General features: G+C 46.4%; 1 pseudogene; it reads right to left on the minus strand.

The window, feature by feature from the left end:
* Positions 1 to 13,459: 13,459 nt before the first annotated feature.
* LOC124699047 lies at positions 13,460 to 17,477 on the minus strand (annotated as a pseudogene).
* Between the last annotated feature and the right edge of the window lie 1,539 nt (positions 17,478 to 19,016).

A 19,016-nucleotide genomic window follows, 5' to 3' on the forward strand; every position in this document is an offset into this window, starting at 1 on the left:
TGCCCCATGTCCAGAACTCACCATTCCATGTGTGCAGTAGGTTGTATGTGTTGAAGTACGGAGATATGTAGGACTGCACGCTGATGTTCTGTGCTGAAGCAGCCTTGAGGACATGACTACAAGGGTATCCCAAAAGTTTTGGCTTGTTACAACTGCACTCACACGAGCTAGTTCCGAGGGTGACAGCATGCTTTCTTGAGCCTCTGTGGTGGCCTCTCACAAACTTGGCGCGTACATGTATTTCCCACTTATTCCTAAGTGCGTCAATTTGACGGAAACCATGGCTTTGTGATTTTTTTGCTTTCTCGTCGAGATGTCGCTGCATCTTTTCAGACCATGGCTTGTTCAGTGCGTCCCGAGCGTTGGCTACCTGGACTCTGTCTGCAAAGTACGACAAAGTCCGGTTCCAAGTTTCAGTAATCAACGCCGTGATAGGGAGGGCGCGCACACCTTTCAGCACACCATTGTACACCTCTGACATGTTGGTGGTCATTATGCCGTACCGTGCCCCAGAGTCGTGAGAAAGCGCCCACTTGCTTAAATCGGGGCAACTCTCGGAAATCCACGTAGACAAATTAACTGTCCTGGTATTGCCCCTCCGATCTGTTCTCTGTGGCAACGCAGCTTTCTCAATTTCGGCATTGATTCCACTCCAAATTGCATTCATCTTCTCTTCTGTCTTCTGCATGCACATTCTCTTGAACAGCTTGAACCAATCCTTGTTCTTGAACTTTGAGTAAAAATTGGCTGCCAAATGCCGCATGCACCACCTTGTCTCTAGATCGGGCCACCCCCAATCTGGATCTTGTGCCACCTTCATAAATTCGAGCACACTCAATAGCCCCGTGTTGCGATCGAGAGATGATGCAAACATTGGGGCGATTTCCGACAACTGAAATCTTCAAGCAGCATAAGAACCAGAACCAGCTATCTTTGTTCTCGCTCTCCACCAATGCATATGCAATAGGAAGGAGCTGATTGTTTGCATCTCGCTGCGATCGCCAACAGGAGTGTGCCCTTGTACTTTCCGGTGAGGAAGGTACCATCTATTGACAACACCGGACGACAGTGTTGAAATGCTTGTATAGCCTGCGGGAATGCCCAGAATAAACGGTCAAGTATTTCTTCATTTTGCTCCCTGGGGTGTGGACGTTCTCTCCTGAATACATGAGTCCCCGGGTTACTTGATGATATCTGATGGAGCAGTCTGGGGGCTAGGTCATATGCTTGCTCATATGTGCCATATAGCCTCTGGAAAATGTCCTCCTTGGCACGCCTTGCCTTTCCGGAGCTGACAGAGAAGCCAATCTGATCTTCTGCAGTCTCTTGCAGGCGTCTTCACACTAACATTGATGTCTTTTTCCACCGCCACTTGCAAGATATGTGACAAATATTTTGCGGTGACGTTGCGGTGCTTAGCCATAGCCCACACCTGCTCGCAACTATGTGGTTCTATTTTTGAGATATGCCAGGGCTGACATACCCCAGAGCTCTTTCGAGCGATCACTCTCCCCATGCACCCCTCATTCAATTTGACACATATCACTTTTAGGCGACTTCGATCGGACTGCTTCACTCTGTGCTCCCGAGATATGCTCAATGCATACCTCTTTATTGCACTGGTCAGCGGAGTCCTTGTCGGGGAAACTTTGCCCAACTAGCGAGACTATCCTCTCCTAGGCACGGAACAGACCGAAATTCATTGCTTATGGTCATGGTGTGCAGGAAGTCGGGGTCCATTGGACACTGGGACCGCCCTACGGGGAGGACCTACTCCTTCTTCATCCGACGAGGATTCGGACGAAGATGAACGAGCATCATCATCCAACGCCTCGGGCAATCCCTCCACATATTCGGCGATGTCGACGACCGCGGACCAATATCCTGGGTCAACATTATGGTGGCTAGGCATCTGCTCCGATGGGTCGATGCTACGAGCAGCGGTGATGGCAAGCTGATCCGACGGGCCGGTGCTAGGGCTCGCGGTGATGGACAGCTGCTCTTCTGCGGCGCTCCTACTGCTTCCGGCATCATCGGTAGCTGAAATAAACTTCACATACACCATCGGCCGTCCGTACATAGCAGCACCAGGTGTGCTTGCAAACCTCATGTACGTACGCCAATTTGTATCATTTTTTACCTCCCGCAAACCCCAACGGGGAGGTCCATTCCCTTCTACGACGATAAGAGCCTCAACCGTCATCCTCTGTCCACGCATCCCCTGACCAAATGGGGCTCGGATGATTTTTCTTACATCCGCAAATGCTCTATTGACCATATCTATCACTGCAACTTCCATCGAGTCGCAGTTCGAGAAATCCACCCCACCGAATTCGTCACGTACGACGTCCCCATAGTACACTACCAAATTTTTCATCGTACCTACCGCACAACCAGATTTTTAAAATAATATTAGTAACATCCTACCTTAAATCATATTAATGTTTTAATAATTTCATTACAACACATATTTTAACATGGCGGTAAGACTTTACGAAAATAATTAATCCATCATTTTCTAAATAATACGGGCAAAAAATTACACAAGAGAAAATATTAAAAGACTTCATATATATACCTTAATTTGCAGATAGATATTCTTCCAAATAATAGTTTACGCGCCACAATAATCTAAGTAATAACAGTGAGAGAGCATGTGCATACTTCAATCCACCTAAAATACACATTAAAAATATAGTTAAAGCATGTTCGTAACATACGGTTATTAGTTCAACAAATTGCCCATCTCTTTAATTTTCAGTCATACATGCAATAATAGTACGCTGCACTACGTGTTGTTCTATTTCAAATTAAATTACATCCTTTGTAAAATCTCACTCGCTCTACATAATATGCTAATACAATGTTACTTCCTAATTAGTAGAGTAAAATATACTACACTACACTACACCACAAATGGCAGCAGCTAACTTATGCATGTACGAATAAAATTAGCGATCTACAAGAACTCACCTTAATTTTCTTCTTCTACCGCCGTAGTGCTTCGTGCTCAATTAGTGACTCAATTAGTGACTCAATTAGTGACTCAATCAGCTAATCAATCACTAAACAACAATGGCCTGGCTGTAGTGCTTCGAGCTTGTCTTCTGTGAGCTCTCGTACGCGATGAGAATAGCATGCGCACGTATGAGAAGTGGCCTGGCCAGCTGCTCCTTTTAAAGGACGTGAAACAACCACTTTCGGTGGTCACGGTGCTGTACCAGCGGCGGACGTCAACTCATGTCGGAGAATCATACAATCAATTTTCTGTACAACTACAGTCTCTAATATAGCTGAAAGTGCAAAAACTAGTGCCAAATAGACTCAAACCGGAGCAAACAGCCTCAGAATCAGAGACAGCCCGAATCTGACACAGTTTGCGTGGGAATCAGCGCCGTCAGCGTCGGAATCAGCGCCGTCAGCGCGCTGTGGAGGGCTGTCGGCCAGCAGCACATGCCACCACCGGTGGTGGCGGCAGGCCTGCCAGCTCAACGTGCCTCCACCGGCTAGGGCGGCAGGGCGACGTCGGCGTTGCTCCATCGACGGCCGGCTCACGGAGGCGGACATGCTGCCACGGCTGACGGCGGCAGGCCCTGCCGCCACCGGCTCCGGCGGCAGGCGCCACGCGTCGCCTGGCCGTGCTGCCGCCACGGCATTTTTGGCATTTTCGTTCACAGGTGGTCCTTTTTGACATTAAACTGGGGCAGGTGGTCCTTTTTGACAAAATTTCTGGCCCGACCTAACAAACAACTATTTGTCTAAAATTCTCTGCTGAGATAGGAATCTCTGGGTTAACCCAGGCTACCAAACACACCCTAATAGGATGAGTTGGAGCAGGCAATGCTAAAGGGCTGAAACAGCGCTGGAAGAAGCAAACGTGCAGCGCTGGTTGCAAAAAAAAAAAGTAGGATCAATGCATCAGACATGTATCCATGAGCCCATCCTCGACACCTACATCGCATTCAATAGTGGCACCACTCTCGTGCAAGTGTCCTACTTCTCCAGTTTGCCATCACTGCTATTCAAGGGATCGGTGAGCTTGAAGGACCTGTTGTTCTGGGACAACCCCGAGAAGAAGGCAATGAGAACAACTTGGAGCATCATGTCGAGCAACATGGCAACATCGATTGAAGACTGGTCGTTTCGCTGGTTGCGGGGACGGCGCCCACGGTCAAAGCTTGTTGGGCTGTCGATCAGAGGCGGGGTCAGAGTTCAAGGCCTGAACACGAACTTGCTATCGGCCGCCGGCGTTCGGCATCCCAATGATCTTCCTTGTCGTACCTTGCCGATCTGGGTAGTAAAATTTCTGGCGCAGCATTAGGTGGAGGGGATCTGTCTGCACTCTGCAGGTCCTTGACTTCTTGTGTTCCTCGAGGATTCGCTTTGACGCCATGGAGGCGAGACCGGCTAGCGCTGGAGCAGAGATCGAAATCAAGACGAAGGAAGTAGGACGGAGAGGATAGATCGACGGGGGAGCGTGGGGAACAGTTGGCGTGCGGTGCAGGGAAGCGATTGCGTCGGATTGGAGTTGAGGATGGTCACGGGAAGCGCGGTCTGCGCTGATTGGGGAATAGACCGGGGCGGAGGAGCTCAACTGTGGGTGGAGGAGAACTAATCTGGCGGGGGAGCAGTGGATCTGGTCGAGGCTCAGGTGAGGCCGCCCTGCATCTCACGCTGGCGCGAATAATATTCTGAGTGCCAAACCAGCTCGTCGCCGGTAACCCGCCTGCCGCCGCGATTCCCTCGAGCTCCGGCGTGGGGTGCTGCGTAGTGGGAGGCAAGCGGCTGATGTCGGCTGGCGCAAAGCAGCTCTGCTCGGAGGCTATGCAAACCAGGGGAGCAAAAAATAAAGAGTAAAATGCATGGCGCGTCCTTAAACTTGTCTGCGGGATTCGAACTGATCACTGTACATCGATCGTACGCAATTACGGTGATTAAAGACGTTCGTTAGCAGCAGAGACCGTCACCGCGCGGACGAGCGAGCCCGTATGTGTCCACGTGGCGTCGCGCGGGACCCAATTGCCAGGAATTTGTGTCTTACCTCGAGCGCTCCGCGGCTATATGCAAAAAGCCCCCTCCGCAGCTGTGGAGAAGCAGATTTAACCCGTCTCCACTTCCACTCAGCCGATCAGTTCGAGGAGGAGAGGGAGAGCCGCGGCTGTCGGAGAGGAGGACGAGGAGAGCCCTGGCTATCGGGAGAGGAGGAGAGGGAGAGCCGCGGCTGCCGGCGCGTCGCCACGACGACGATGCCGCATCATCGTCGTCCTGAAGGGTCTCCGCCACCCGTGTACGGTAAGCCCGGATTTCCTCCTCAATATAGTAGATGGAAGACAAATTTTTGTTTTATTTGGTGAAACTACTGTTTTTAGTGAATGATTTTGTGATGGATGTGACATAGAAGTAGTTTTTTGGCATTTTGGTTTTGGGGTAGGGTTAAATCTGTACAAGAATTGAATTTTAATGCAATGTATGCATGCAATAATTTGGCAGGAGATCGTAGCCGTTACTTCTCAGTTGGAATAAACCATGGGGGATATTTTCTTGGCACCGGTAGTAATCGAAGCTATGTGAATGGAGCTGTTATTTGGTATGACCATGTTGATAGTCTGACATGGTCACCTTTGATGGTGGAGAACATAGTCGAGGAGATAGGTTATGAGATGTCAGGCAGGATAAATGTGTATTACTGCATACCAATGTTGTCAGTTAGCAGGAATGGTCTGAGGGAACTTACAACAGAATATGACACTGTGCAGATGATCACATTTCAGTCATTCGGGCATAATTTCATATCATTGTATTTGGATCATGATGAAAGTGTCAGGGCCAGGGATTGGGATGATGTGGTCGAATTTCCAGTTGTAGATATGCCAGCTATTGTTAGCCCAGCAAAACCAAGTGGTACTGAAGACCATCCTCACTGTGATGTTGATCCTGGAGCAGCTATTCCATTACAGGTGGTGTATGCAGATACAAATGAAGTGATCGATGAAGATTTCATTGGTACTAGAACAAGACAGAGGAAGAGGAAATGCAGTGATGTCGACGTCAGTGACGGTGAAGCAGAGGATGATAAAAATTCAGACTTGGATAAAGATTCAGACTTTGATCCTGACGATATTGTCGACTCTGATGTGGACATCAGTGAAGATGATGACGATTTATTTGAAGACAATGTTGAGGAAGAGGAGCAAGGAAAGAAGCAGAAGGCACCTAATTCATCCGTGAAAGGCAAAGGCAAAGAAAATATTTGCAAAGAAGAGTATGAGGAAGAGGAGGATCTCTGGGCTCCAGATTCAGATGAAGAAGCAAAGGCACATAGAGCGAAAAAATTCAGAGAAGTTGATTTGGTGGATCCAAAGTTTCAGGTTGGCCTAATGTTTGGGTCAGTTGAGTTGTTGAGAAAGGCAATCACTGCATATAGTTGCAAGAACAGAAAGGAAATTAAAACACCAGTGAATGATAGGCAGAGGTTGAAAGTAGTGTGCTCTGGTTGTTCCTGGTACATGTGAGCATCATATGACACAAGCACTAAATGTTTTAGGATAAAGAAATTTAATGGCAAGCACACTTGTTCTGGCACATTTGCTGTGCATGGTTTCTCATCAAACTTTCTAGCAGAGAACTATGTGGAAAGTTTCAGAGCAGACCAAGATATGAACATGAAGAATTTTTCAAGGGTAGTTCAAAAAGAGTGGAACATGACACCAGGGAGATCCAAGCTACAAAGGGCTAGGAGGCTGGCTCTGAAGATGATCTATGGGGATGAAGAAGCGCAATATAACATGCTGTGGGACTATGCTAATGAAATAAGGAGGAGCAACCCAGGAAGTAGCTTCTTCCTATCACTTGATGAGAAGGGAAGGTTCAAGAGGTGCTATATGAGCCTGCAGGCTTGCAAGCTTGGGTATTTGGAAGGTTGTAGGCCCATCATCTTTGTGGATGGTTGCCATATTAAGACTAGGTACAGAGGGCAATTACTGACAGCTGTTGGTGTTGATCCAAACAATTGCATATATCCAATAGCAATTGCTGCAATTGAAGTTGAGGACACATCAAACTGGACTTGGTTCCTAGAAACACTGAAGGGTGATCTTGGTATCATAAATACTACACCATGGACACTTATGTCTGATAAGCATAAGGTACATTACAAGCCTTGCATATATATCCAGTAGCAGTTGCATATCTTTCTTTTCTGCTCACTAATCTTCTTTCTTTTGTGTCAAGGTCTTATCAATGCTGTGAGGCAAGTTTTCCCTGATGCAGAACACAGGTTCTGTGTTAGGCACATGTGGCAGAACTTTCAGCAACTGTTCAGAGGAGATGTTCTGAAGAATCAATTGTGGAAGATAGCAAGAAGCAGCACAATCACAAGGTTTGAAGCTAACATGGAGGCTATGAAAGTGCTAAATGTAGAAGCTTATGCCTGGCTAGATGAGTTAGATCCCAAGACATGGGTCAGAGCTTTTCAAAGTGAACTCCCTAAGTGTGATATTCTACTGAACAACAACAGTGAAGTGTTTAACAAGTAAGAACAGTCAGTCATGATTATTTATGTCCTAAGTTGTTCATTTTTGTGTTTAACTAGTAAGAACAATCAAGTGTTTAACACCTTTTCATGAACAGGTATATTCTGGAAGCTAGAGAGCTACCTGTGTTATCCATGTTTCAAAAAATTAAGGGACAGTGCATGACAAGGCATTACACCAAACAGAAGGAGGAAGCTAAGTGGACAGGGACTATATTCCCAAAGATCAGGAAGATAGTAGAGAAGAATGTGGAGTACTCCAACTGTTGCTTTGTAGATGGAGCAGGTGATGGGCTGTCTTCAGTTGGAGAAATGTGTGGCTCTACAAGTCCAGTTGAGTATGTTGTTGATCTGAAGGCAAAGAGTTGCAGTTGCAACAGGTGGCAACAGTCTGGAATACCATGTCCCCATGTGCTATCTTGTGCTAGATTAGAGAACATGGATCCTCTAAGCCTAGTTGACAAATGTTACTCAATTGAGATGCACAAGAAAGCATATGCCCATGTAGTGTACCCATGCAAAGATAGGTCTGAGTGGGAAAGGATGAATGGTCCCACAATTCTACCTCCACAATACCAAAAGCATGTTGGCAGGCCAACTAAAAGCAGAAGAAAGGCACCAGGTGAAGTAGACTGTAGGGGTGGAGGCAGAAGGATGACCAGACATGGTGTCATTATGCATTGCAGCTACTGTGGAAGGCCAAATCACAACAGAAATGGTTGTTATTGGTTTAAAAATGGTCTCCCACCACCTACTGAAGAAAAATTGAATATGCCTATGCCATCTCATGCAAATGTTCCTAACCCTGCTGTTGCTCAAAGCCAGGTAATCACCTATAACTCAGTGCCTACTATCCAGATGTTCCTAACCCTGTTGTTGCTCAAAGCCATGTATTGACCTGTCAGTAATACATTGCATATTTCTGTCAAATAGGAGCAACAAAGACAGGTCAACATGCGTCAAGAACCTCTTAATGCAGATACACTGGTTGCCAACATGGTTGCAGATGTAATTGCTTGTACTTGTTGCATTACTTGTCTATGGTTTCCTCTGTTGCATTACTTGTCTATTATAAACTGAAATTGATTCTACTTGTCTATGGTTGCAGATACCACCTGTGAGGAATGTGCAAGCTATGCCAATTCCAGAATCAAGTTTCATTGCTGATGCAAGGATGGCAAACCAAGTGGAATCATCATCTACCACTATTAGGCAGGGAGAGATTGCACAACAATTGCTTGCATTGCAGCATCAGAAGAAGAAGGAAGCAGAAGACAGAAAACTAGCTATCTTGGAAGCCAGGTATACAGCTGAGCTGAAGAAAGCAGAGGATGCATCAAAGAGAAGAATAGAAGCACAAACTAAGAAGGCTGAGCTAGCCCAAGCTAAAGCAGCAGAAATGGCAGCAATTAGGGAGAAGAAGAAAGAAGAAGCTGAGATTAACAAGAAAACAAAGATAGAGACCAGGAGGATTATAGCAGAGGTCAAAAGAGAAGTTGCTGAGAAGAGAAGGAAAGAAGCAGAAGAGAAGAAGGTGGCTGCCAAGCTGCAAAAAGAAACACAGAAAGCTGCTCAGAGAGAGGCACAAAGATCTGCCCTACAGCAACAAGCAGCAGCTAGAGCTGTAGCAAGATCTTCATTTCCTACATCTCAGGATAGTGAGTATCTGCATGATGAAGAAGAACATGTCTCTCAAAGGCCAAAAAAAGTCAGTATGTTTGATGAGTTTAGGTGTCCTAGGAAGAAATGATGTCTTAGGTGATAAGCTACCTTGTCCAGTACTCTCATTTTGGTCAGTTTGTAAGATATGGTACCTTCTCCACTACTATCCAGTGTTAGTTCTGTAAGATAAGCTACTATCCAGTGTCATTTTGTAACATATGCAAGGTGTAGAACCTTGCCAGTATTGTCCACTACTATCATTATCCAGTATGTGTGTTGTTGTAAGATAATGCTTTGCAAGGATTAGAACTCTCATTATTGTCATATCATTTTAGAATGCCTAACTTGTCGAGAAGTCGAGAGTTGTCAAAGACTTGTCTTCAATAGTCATCGAGAAGTCGAGAGTTGTCGACGACTTGTCTTCCGTACTCTTGGACAAGTTGAGAGTTGTCGATGATTACGGAAGACAAGTCGTCGACAACTCTCGACTTCCCGATGACTATTGAAGACAAGTCTTTGACAACTCTAAACTTGTCGATCATTACGGAAGACAAGTCGTGGACAACTCTCGAACACTAGTCCTCAATAGTAATCGAGAGGTCCAGAGTTCTCGACGACTTGTCTTCCAATCATCGACAAGTCGACAATGATCAATGGAGTACAATGAATAGTCCACCACAGTACCATATATCATTGTACCTTCACAAACACAATTTTCACTTAGAACATAAATCATATTACACCATTTTCATTACAAACACTTACATAACTAACATTGACCATTTCAACTGCAACTACAAGTGCCTCAATGCTCATCACTACAAACAGTTCACAGTAACTACCACTTGCAAAATACAACAGTAACTCATCTCCCTAACATTCATCATTTTTTCAGAATTATCAACACACACATGACAGATACTAATGCAAGTCCAATCTTCATAAGAACCAACATTTGGTTCACTGCATCTACCACTGCCTGGATGTTCTTCATCACTTTCTCTTCCTTTGCTCCAGCTCCTGCATCTCCAGTTGCTTCTCTATCAGCCTGCCGCAGATTCAGCTCATCCCTTCTGTCGTCTGCCCAGGCAAGTGCATCGACAGCAGCATCTCCTCTTAGAACATTGTTCTGAACCAAGAATTGAACATATTCTAGTTCCCAATGCCGGAAAACACACCCATTCTGCCCACAGAGAAAATCAAAACCCAAAATCTTATCAATTTTCCAGATGTACATGCAGACTCAGCTAATCAATCGCAAATTGAGATCAAATGGCGAACAAAGAATGCAAAATGAGACCTACCCCATGACGGTTGCACTTGTAGTATGTCCACCCGGTGTGCTCCGGTGTCCCCGACACGCTTCGCTTCACCGTCCTGCCACAGTCGGGGCACCTGATCAGTGGAATGAATGGAGCACGTCGGCGGAGCGCGCTGCTGCACGAGCTGGCGGAGTTCATCGCTCCGACGACTCCGCTCCGGCGGCTAGGGTTTCTGCGGCAGAGGAAAGGGGATTTTGGAGAGACGATGCGGATTTACCTCGGCCCGCCCCTTAAGCCATTCATCATTTTGCACTTAAGACCCTCCTCTTCCTGCCAATGTTAACTTGTCCATTACATTTACCCGCGCGACGCCACGTGGACACATACGGGATCGCTTGTCCGCGCGGTGACGGTCTCTGCTGCTAACGAACGTCTTTAATCACCGTAATTGCGTACGATCGATGTACAGTGATCAGTTCGAACCCCACCGACAAGTTTAAGGATGCGCCATGCATTTTACTCAAAAATAAAAGAAAAAACGAACCGGTACATGGCATTCTGATGTATTATGTATTTAGGTGGGAGGGTAAAACGGTCCAATAAAAAGTTGGACGAAAATTTTGGCAGAAACCTTAGATCCTTTATTATTAGTTATTATTATTACTAGGAAATGTGCCCGTGCCTTGCACCGGGTTCATTTTTATTGAATGTTTAGTCAGATCATATGGAACAAGTATATTGGAGAAAAAATCCTGGTATTTGCGATAATTTGATTTCTATTTTGCCATTATCAAAAATGAACTTTTGACAATTTTACAGGAGCTTTGTATCACATCTTCATAAAGCATATTGCATAGTAGAATAGAAATTTAATAGACTTCTGTCACATGACGTACAATTACTTCGCGTTCTAGGTTTGGTCAAGGTTAATATTTCTAAACTTTTGCAAATTTTAACTAAAAAATATAATATTCTACAAATAAAATTAGTGTATTTGAATTGGCATAAACATAATTTTGTATTATATGTATTTAGTATTATGATTGATATATTTTTCTCATATTTTTAGTCAAACTTTGTAAAGATTGAGTTTGAATACACTCAAAACGCGAAGTAAATAAAAATAAAAAGATTAAATTTATAGGGAATAAACAAAGATTAAAAATCAGGTAGGCGTCTTCCATATTATTATTATGGAATGTAAGGTTTAGCCAATCGGCGATCGTCCCATCCTTTAATCTCAAATCCTTCACGAGCTTTGGATAGCTATGGCAATTGTTGGTACTTACCTCAAATCCTTCACGAGCTTTGGATAGCTATGACAATTGTTGGTACTTCCTTCTTCAATTATGCACCACGTAGATCAGCAAAGCTCGTCTAATACCCCTGTTTAATTACCGTCCATAATCCCTTCTTTACTCATGCAGGATGAGTAGCCCAGAATCTGTTCCGTCAGAGTAGCTCACACCTTATTTGGGCAACCATATGTTCAAACCATACATTGATGTTTCTGCTTGTTTATTCCCGAGCTGGCTTGCTGGTGCTTCAACGGACGTTCAACCGTATATGAATCGGTGCCGTTCCATGTAATTAAGCGAGGTGGGACTAAACATGAATATATTGGATGTGACGGTCGATGCAACCCAGGCTCTTGTTATTGTTGGTATATCACGTAAGCCTTGACGTACATATGGCCCGGCCCATGATACAATAGCATTAATGGATCATGGGGTATTCTTGACTCCTAATTACTTTTTTCTTTAATTAGCAGAAATTAATTGCATACATGTATGTAGAGGTAATCCCGATCATGTAGTCAATTCAGAGGAGCAAATCAGAGGAGCAGTAGCAGCATAAATAAACGGCTCCAATCGCGTCATAGTTTCAAAAGTACTGGTTGGGCCTTTTGTACAAAAAAAAAATAGAGCAACTAACAACAATCAGCAAAGCATCATGTTGATCTGCACCAATTCTCTCACATAATCAAGCTAGAAATCACCGTCCGTAGCAAGCACACATCAAAGCAAAACATCTCCTCCCTGCTCAGCCTAGCAGTAGCTAGCAATCTCTTTTTTGGACGCGTTGCAGAACATCGAATCAGCAAAGCAAAGCAGCAGCCGGCAACCACGATCTATCCCCATCACCTCCCTTCCTTTCAACCCAGCCGAACCACATGCCCCCCTCCCTATTGGCCTTCTCCCCTTCCCTGCACGCCGCCGTTAATCCTGACTCATCTCCCCAACCCAGCGTTCACCTCCTCTGCCTCCTCAACCTGGGAGCGATGGATGCATCGGGGTGCGCAGGGGATTTTGGGATGGAGATCTGGTAGCCGGAGATTCGTCAGAATCTGCGTCGGCTACGGGGAACGGAGGTTCATCCCAGAGCTCATGCGTGTAGATCAGAGAAGACAGCGGCGTGGTGCAGAGGACGTGGCCGTGTGGTTGGACATCGGCGTGCGGCGCCGCGAGGACTCCATCTTCAACTCGAGGGGGCCGTTCCGGCCGCGCTTGGGGAACTGCAGCGGTGACCCGTTCCGGCGGCACTTGGGACTGCGGCGGCGGTGGAGGTCGCGTCCGGAACCGGCACCAAGCAGATCATGGGGCGACGGTGATTCCCTTCGGCGCCCTTCCTAAGCAGCAGCTCCCCTGCCTTCCCCGCGCCTTCCCGAGCAGCTCGCAGGCGAGTGGAGAACGGAGGAGGAAAAGAAAAGAATCAAACGAACCGGTACCACGGTGACATTTTGCTGTAATATGCGATTTTGTGGGAGGGCAAAACCATCCAACGAAAAGTTGGACGAAAATTTTGGCAGAAACCTTAGCTCCTTTATTATTAGGTATAGATAGACTAGATGAGATAAAGCTTTTGCCTCTTTTTTAAAAAAGAAAACCCAACTCTTTTGCTACACAGACCGCCTTCTCTCGGCCGAATAGCTTGCTGACAATGGCCAGTTTGGCAACTAGGAAAATGCCCCACGAATGCATCCACCTTCCACCCGTCTCTGCAATCACATAAAAACCAACTCCTTGGCTACAGAGACCGTCTTCTCTCGGCCGAATAGCTTCTCGACAATGGCCGGGGCGAACTCTGTCGCGCTACCTGGCGCTTTACTGGTGATGAGGTTACCGTCGATGACGACCACCCTGTATTCGCATGCGCCTTGGTCTGTAAGCAGGTACGGCAACTGGTGGAAATGATGTTTTCTTACCCTAAAAAGACAGAAATTGACCACCACCAAATTAGCTCAAACTTTAAAAAATGTAGACACACACAACACAACTCACAAACATAGATGAGTACCTTGAGCAAACCGTGGGGCTCCAGGACGTAACCAGGGGAAGCGCATATTGCGCCGTAGTTTCTCCCAGCTTCTGCCTGTTTCTTCAGCAAAGCAACAAGTTCCATTTTTCGATAAAGAGTAGTATATATTAATATCAGAGATACCAATTACATCTAGGCTCTGCAACAACGCACTGCCCTAGCGACATTACGAATACACACAGCCAAAAAAAGAAAGAAGAACTACCAAAAATGAAAAGCCCCGCTACAGTGATCTAATCCTTTAAACAACAGCACTAACACCACCATGGTAGCATCAGAAGTTCTGCTTCTTCAAAAGCGACGTCTCCAAGAAGGTAACAGTGCACCAACGCTATCGTCGCCCGATCAGAGATCTTAGGTTTTTACCCTGAAGTAAATCCTCACTCTCAAAACAATGCCTTCAACAAAACATTGCAAGGCACAACCAATTAAGACTAGACCTTGGATTTTCACCCTGAAAGGTAAAATTTTGAACTTGTCTTGTGCAGTCGCCCCCACTCGCATGCCGCTGCTCCAAAGACACCGATCACGAAGCCAATTCCTCCTCGCCACCCAGACTCGAGTCACCATTGCAAGATCACATATCTCGGCTTCCATGTCATTCTCCGCCAGCACCACAAAACGAAAATGTGCTCCATGATAATAACCGCCAGCAGAGCTTCGAAACGCTCCCTCTATAACCAAACGGACAGAGTAAAACATGGGTGCGCCCGACCGAATTCCACCCGATCCGGCAACCTCCAGGCTTGATTCGCCCAATGGAGCGCCGGTGGAGCCTTCCGGAACACGACACATCCGCCAGATCGACGAGGACACGCACCGGCAGATCTGCATCTTGGCGCGAGAAGAAATCTAAGAACCGCCGCCATTATTCGCAAGACTAGCAGGTCGCCACACCGCTGGTCGTCTCCAAAGCTGAGAAGGCAGAAGAGGAACAAGGGGATCCAGTGCAGAGCACTGGCCTAACCCCACGATTACCAGATCGGGCCGCAGCCTCCACCGGATCTCGCAGGTCAGGGCACCTCCATGGGCACCACACCCCTCCTCCTCAACGCCTCCTACCGGAGAACCTCAGGCGCCAGCCAGGAAGAGCCGTGCCGCCCTGCGCCCCGGAGTCAACCTCCCACCTCTTCCCGTGAAGAGCCGCCGGGATACGCCTTCCCTGCCCACCATCAGTCGAGGGGATGGGCGCCTCCACCGCCGCCAGAGAGGGCAGCAGCGGCGGCCAGGATGCTGCGGACGGCGGCGGGCAGCGGCGGGCAGCGGCGGACTAGGGTTGCCCCGGAGTCGCTCGGGAGAGAAGCGACTCGGGAGGGGTTCAGGCGTGTCCAACCGTGACAGAACTCTCCTGCTGCTATAATAGTTAGCTCTTCAAGCAACAAGTATGGTATCACACTGGATCCACGATTGGTCTCTCTTACTGCCGGAGGCGCAACGAGAGCCTATGCATGCTGGATGCCGCCGGCTGGAAGCGGTGGCACAGGCTATTTACAGCCAGTGCTGGTTGGCGACCTACTAAACGACTTCAAGATGCATAAACGTGTCACTATACTGTTTCGTTGGCTAGTTTATGTGTACACGTTGTATGATCTTTGAGTTGTAAAACGTTGATACTTGATATTTTGATACTTTGGGTAATAAAGAGAGCTGTGTGCATCGATTGATGCAGAGGCTGGGGATATACCCCATTTCGAAAAAAAAAAAGATAGCGCCAGGAATACCACCCTGTACATATACAGCAACAGCATACTCATTGAAGTATGTACTCCCGAGAGCACCACAACGAAGAAAATAAAGCAACTGAAATTGCCATGTATTACCGGCATGACGATCAGATCGAACTCCATTTCAGCAGCTTGTTCCATCATCACATCAGCTATGAGATTGAACTTGTGGTGACGGGTCACGATCTGCAGCGTATCCTCCACCGATCCGATGGTAACATGCCTGCTCTGCGCAAGATGTCGATAAGATTGAGAGCCTCCATCTCCTCCGAGCCATTGGCAACTGGTACGAGAACCTGCGGCGCAGCACAAAGTCCCTTATGAGGACGAAGAAAAAAGCAAAGTGTGATCCATTCAATTCGATTTCAACTCATGTATACCTTAGGTGTGCCGGCGCATTTCCATTGGATATGATTGTACTCTTGGATGGTATAGTCAATTCCATGCGGGGGGCGCACATACTAATTGGAGAAGGGGAAAATGACACAAATTATTACAGAGCCAGGGAACGTTAGGTTTATGCCGTTTAAACTAGATCGTCGGTGAAATTTGTACCCAACTAATTAAGAAAATTGAACCGAAGAACTGCCAATGAAATGTGTCGAATGAAACACCTAGCTATACCGTACCAACGGTCGAGCAACCTCCTCCATCTTGTCTTCTCCGTAGAGCTGCTCCACCAAGGCGAGTGCGAACTCGATCGCCGTCCCGAGACCCTGGCTGGTCACCAGGTTCCTGTCCGTCACCACCCTCGAGTCCATGGCGATCACTTCATTGCCGAACTGGCCCAACAATGCCGAATTGCAAGTCGCCTGAACGAAACAACAGAGCACGCCGCCAATGATCTTCTTCAACAAAATTACTAACATTGTACAGGCGTCCATTTAATTCTCTGTATGTGCACCTTGAAGCCTTTGAGCATGCCCCAATGGGCCAACGCCACCGCCGGAGCGGCGCTGATGGCACCGTAGAGGCGCCCCTTCTGTACATGCTTCTTGACCATCTTCTCGAGTTCCTTGCAGTCCCTGAGATTAACTGACCCTACCATTCCGCCCTACAGGATGTCACGATATATAGGATGAGAGCAATTCCAATAGTGTAAGCAGCTGCTGGCTATAAGCCAAGTGTCATGTCATCTATAGCTAACTTAGAGCCAACATATACAATAGTGTGCTATAAAAATATAGTACTTTATCAATATATGGCCCACCATTCACTCTCGCAAAGTGCTTAGGAGCACGCGCTAGAGCTGGCTCTTGCATAAGAGCCCACTCTCCTTCTCTCTCCTCCTCTCCCTCCTCCAACTAAGCAATAATATATTATTTTAATCCTTATAGCTAGCTGACTAGGACTTATTGTACTTGCTCTGATGATGCAACGGTGTAAAAGTGAACTGAGCATGGGATGAAGTGATGAGAACGCGTACTGGTAGGACGATGAGGTCGAATTCCTCGCCTTCCAGGTCGGCGACCCTACCGTCCGCGACGAACCTGACCCCGTGAGCGGCTTCCACGACGATGTCGCCGACGGTGGCCACCGTGACCCTTGCGCCGGCGCGTTCAAGAATTTCGGCAGGGGCAGCCGCCTCCAGCGGCTGCGTGCCGGCGGCTACCGCCACGAGCACACGCTTCGGCTCGCTGCCGACGACGGCGCGGGAGAGGAGCTGCCTGCCCCAGGACACTGCCCGCCTCGCCAGAGAGGAAGCACAGCAGCAGCAACCCCTCTGCTGCTGCTGAGTATACAGCAAGATGCTGAAATTACACATATATAGTAGGAGCGACCCGATCGACCGGCCAATGCCGTCGCACGGTCACAGTAAGGTCGACACAGAGTAGTATGGCATGGATAATTATTCATTTATTCAGCGTACGCACCGGTAGGCTCGGTGGCCTCGTCGCGTTCCACGCCGGCCGGGACGAGCTTGACCTTGTAGGTTGCCTCCACGGCGAGGTCCTCTGGCGCTGGGGCGACGACGGCCATCGGAGTTATGGCACCGTCTTCTCTTCCGGGAATCCTGCCCTGCAGATCTCGATGGCCTTTTTTTCGCGTGCTTCCCACGACCACGCGAGGGTACTATAGCACGAGTCAGCTCAACGGGAAGTCTTTTTTTAACGTAAACCGCGCCCTAGTGGTGTTTGATCGGCGATTCATATTCGCCCTGATTCGTGCCACACCCTCAAGCACATATCGCTTGTTTTCATTCCTATCGATATGACATGTCTTTCGATATTTATTTGAAACTGTAACGAAATCTTGTACTCCATGTAGTAGATTTCTTTTACAAATTAAATTTACAGTAGTTTGGTTGAAAAAACAGTTGAAACAATCTAAAAATGTGTTGATGTATAAATAATGTTTTTGAAATAACATGATTTCATTAAATTGAATAGATTTCAAACAAATGATTGTATAGATTTCAAAAAATGCCATATCGATACGAAACACGAAAAATATGCCATTGGAGTGAAACACAAACCACAAGGTCATGAACAACAGATCAGTGACTGCTAGGGCCTGATTCCACCAGAAAAATCGTATTTGTCCGCTCAACCCCACATGAGTAATGTGAGTACGTCTGCGGCCCTGCCCACTGCCAAGCGCTAGGGCATCTTTGGTTGCGTGCTAGCTTTTTGTATTTGTGCACGCAATCCACTAGAGCTATTATAGGTTGGGCTAAGTCTAAATTTATGCTCTTCATTTTGTTTGCACATAGTAAGACCCAAAAACCAAAAAAAAAGAAGAAGCAAGAATGTTTGGTTAGGAGGCATTGGAGTATGTTGTGTTTAACAAACCAGCTTTGTCTTAATTTCTTCTAATGTACCCAACACAATGTGAGATAAATTCTACATAAAAAAGATGCACCTTGATGTTATGATTCCATTGTGTGACTGGTTCCTAGTTTAATTGAGTGATAAGAGTTTCATTTTGTGTTCATGTTTGAAGCTTTTTCGATCAAATTTTATCAAACTTGTCGCACATGGTGTGTTGTTTAAAGTTTCTATCAATGGGTAGCTTCATCTTATCGTTTCACATAACTTTCATGTTATAAGTATGACAAAATGTAGATCTACTCGTCTAGAAATATCAAAACGATTGGTCATAAAAAAATAAAAACAGAAAACTTACAACATAAAAGTTGTGTGAAACAAGAAGATGATGCTTCTCTTGGAAGGAAATTCCAAACGGTCAACCTGTGTGACAATTTTAATAAAATTGGTCCAAAAAGCTACAAACATGAGCACTTAATAGAACTTCTAGCACTCAAGGAAAGTAACAAATGGTCGCAGAAAAAGAACCACAACGTTGTGATGCATATTTGTCATGTAGAATTTATCTCGAATCAAAGCATCATTACGTAGATTAGAGTGGATTGGATTGGATAGGATAGAGATTTAGTGCACATGAGCACCAGTGATCTCGTTTTTCAAATAAATAAAAAATTATATTTTTGAGTTTCAACTTTTTTGAAAAAAGTATCCCACAAACGTGCACAATACCAATTTCAAATACTTTATATTT

The sequence above is a fragment of the Lolium rigidum genome, chromosome 3, assembly GCF_022539505.1.
Source record: "Lolium rigidum isolate FL_2022 chromosome 3, APGP_CSIRO_Lrig_0.1, whole genome shotgun sequence".
Lineage (NCBI taxonomy): Eukaryota > Viridiplantae > Streptophyta > Magnoliopsida > Poales > Poaceae > Lolium > Lolium rigidum.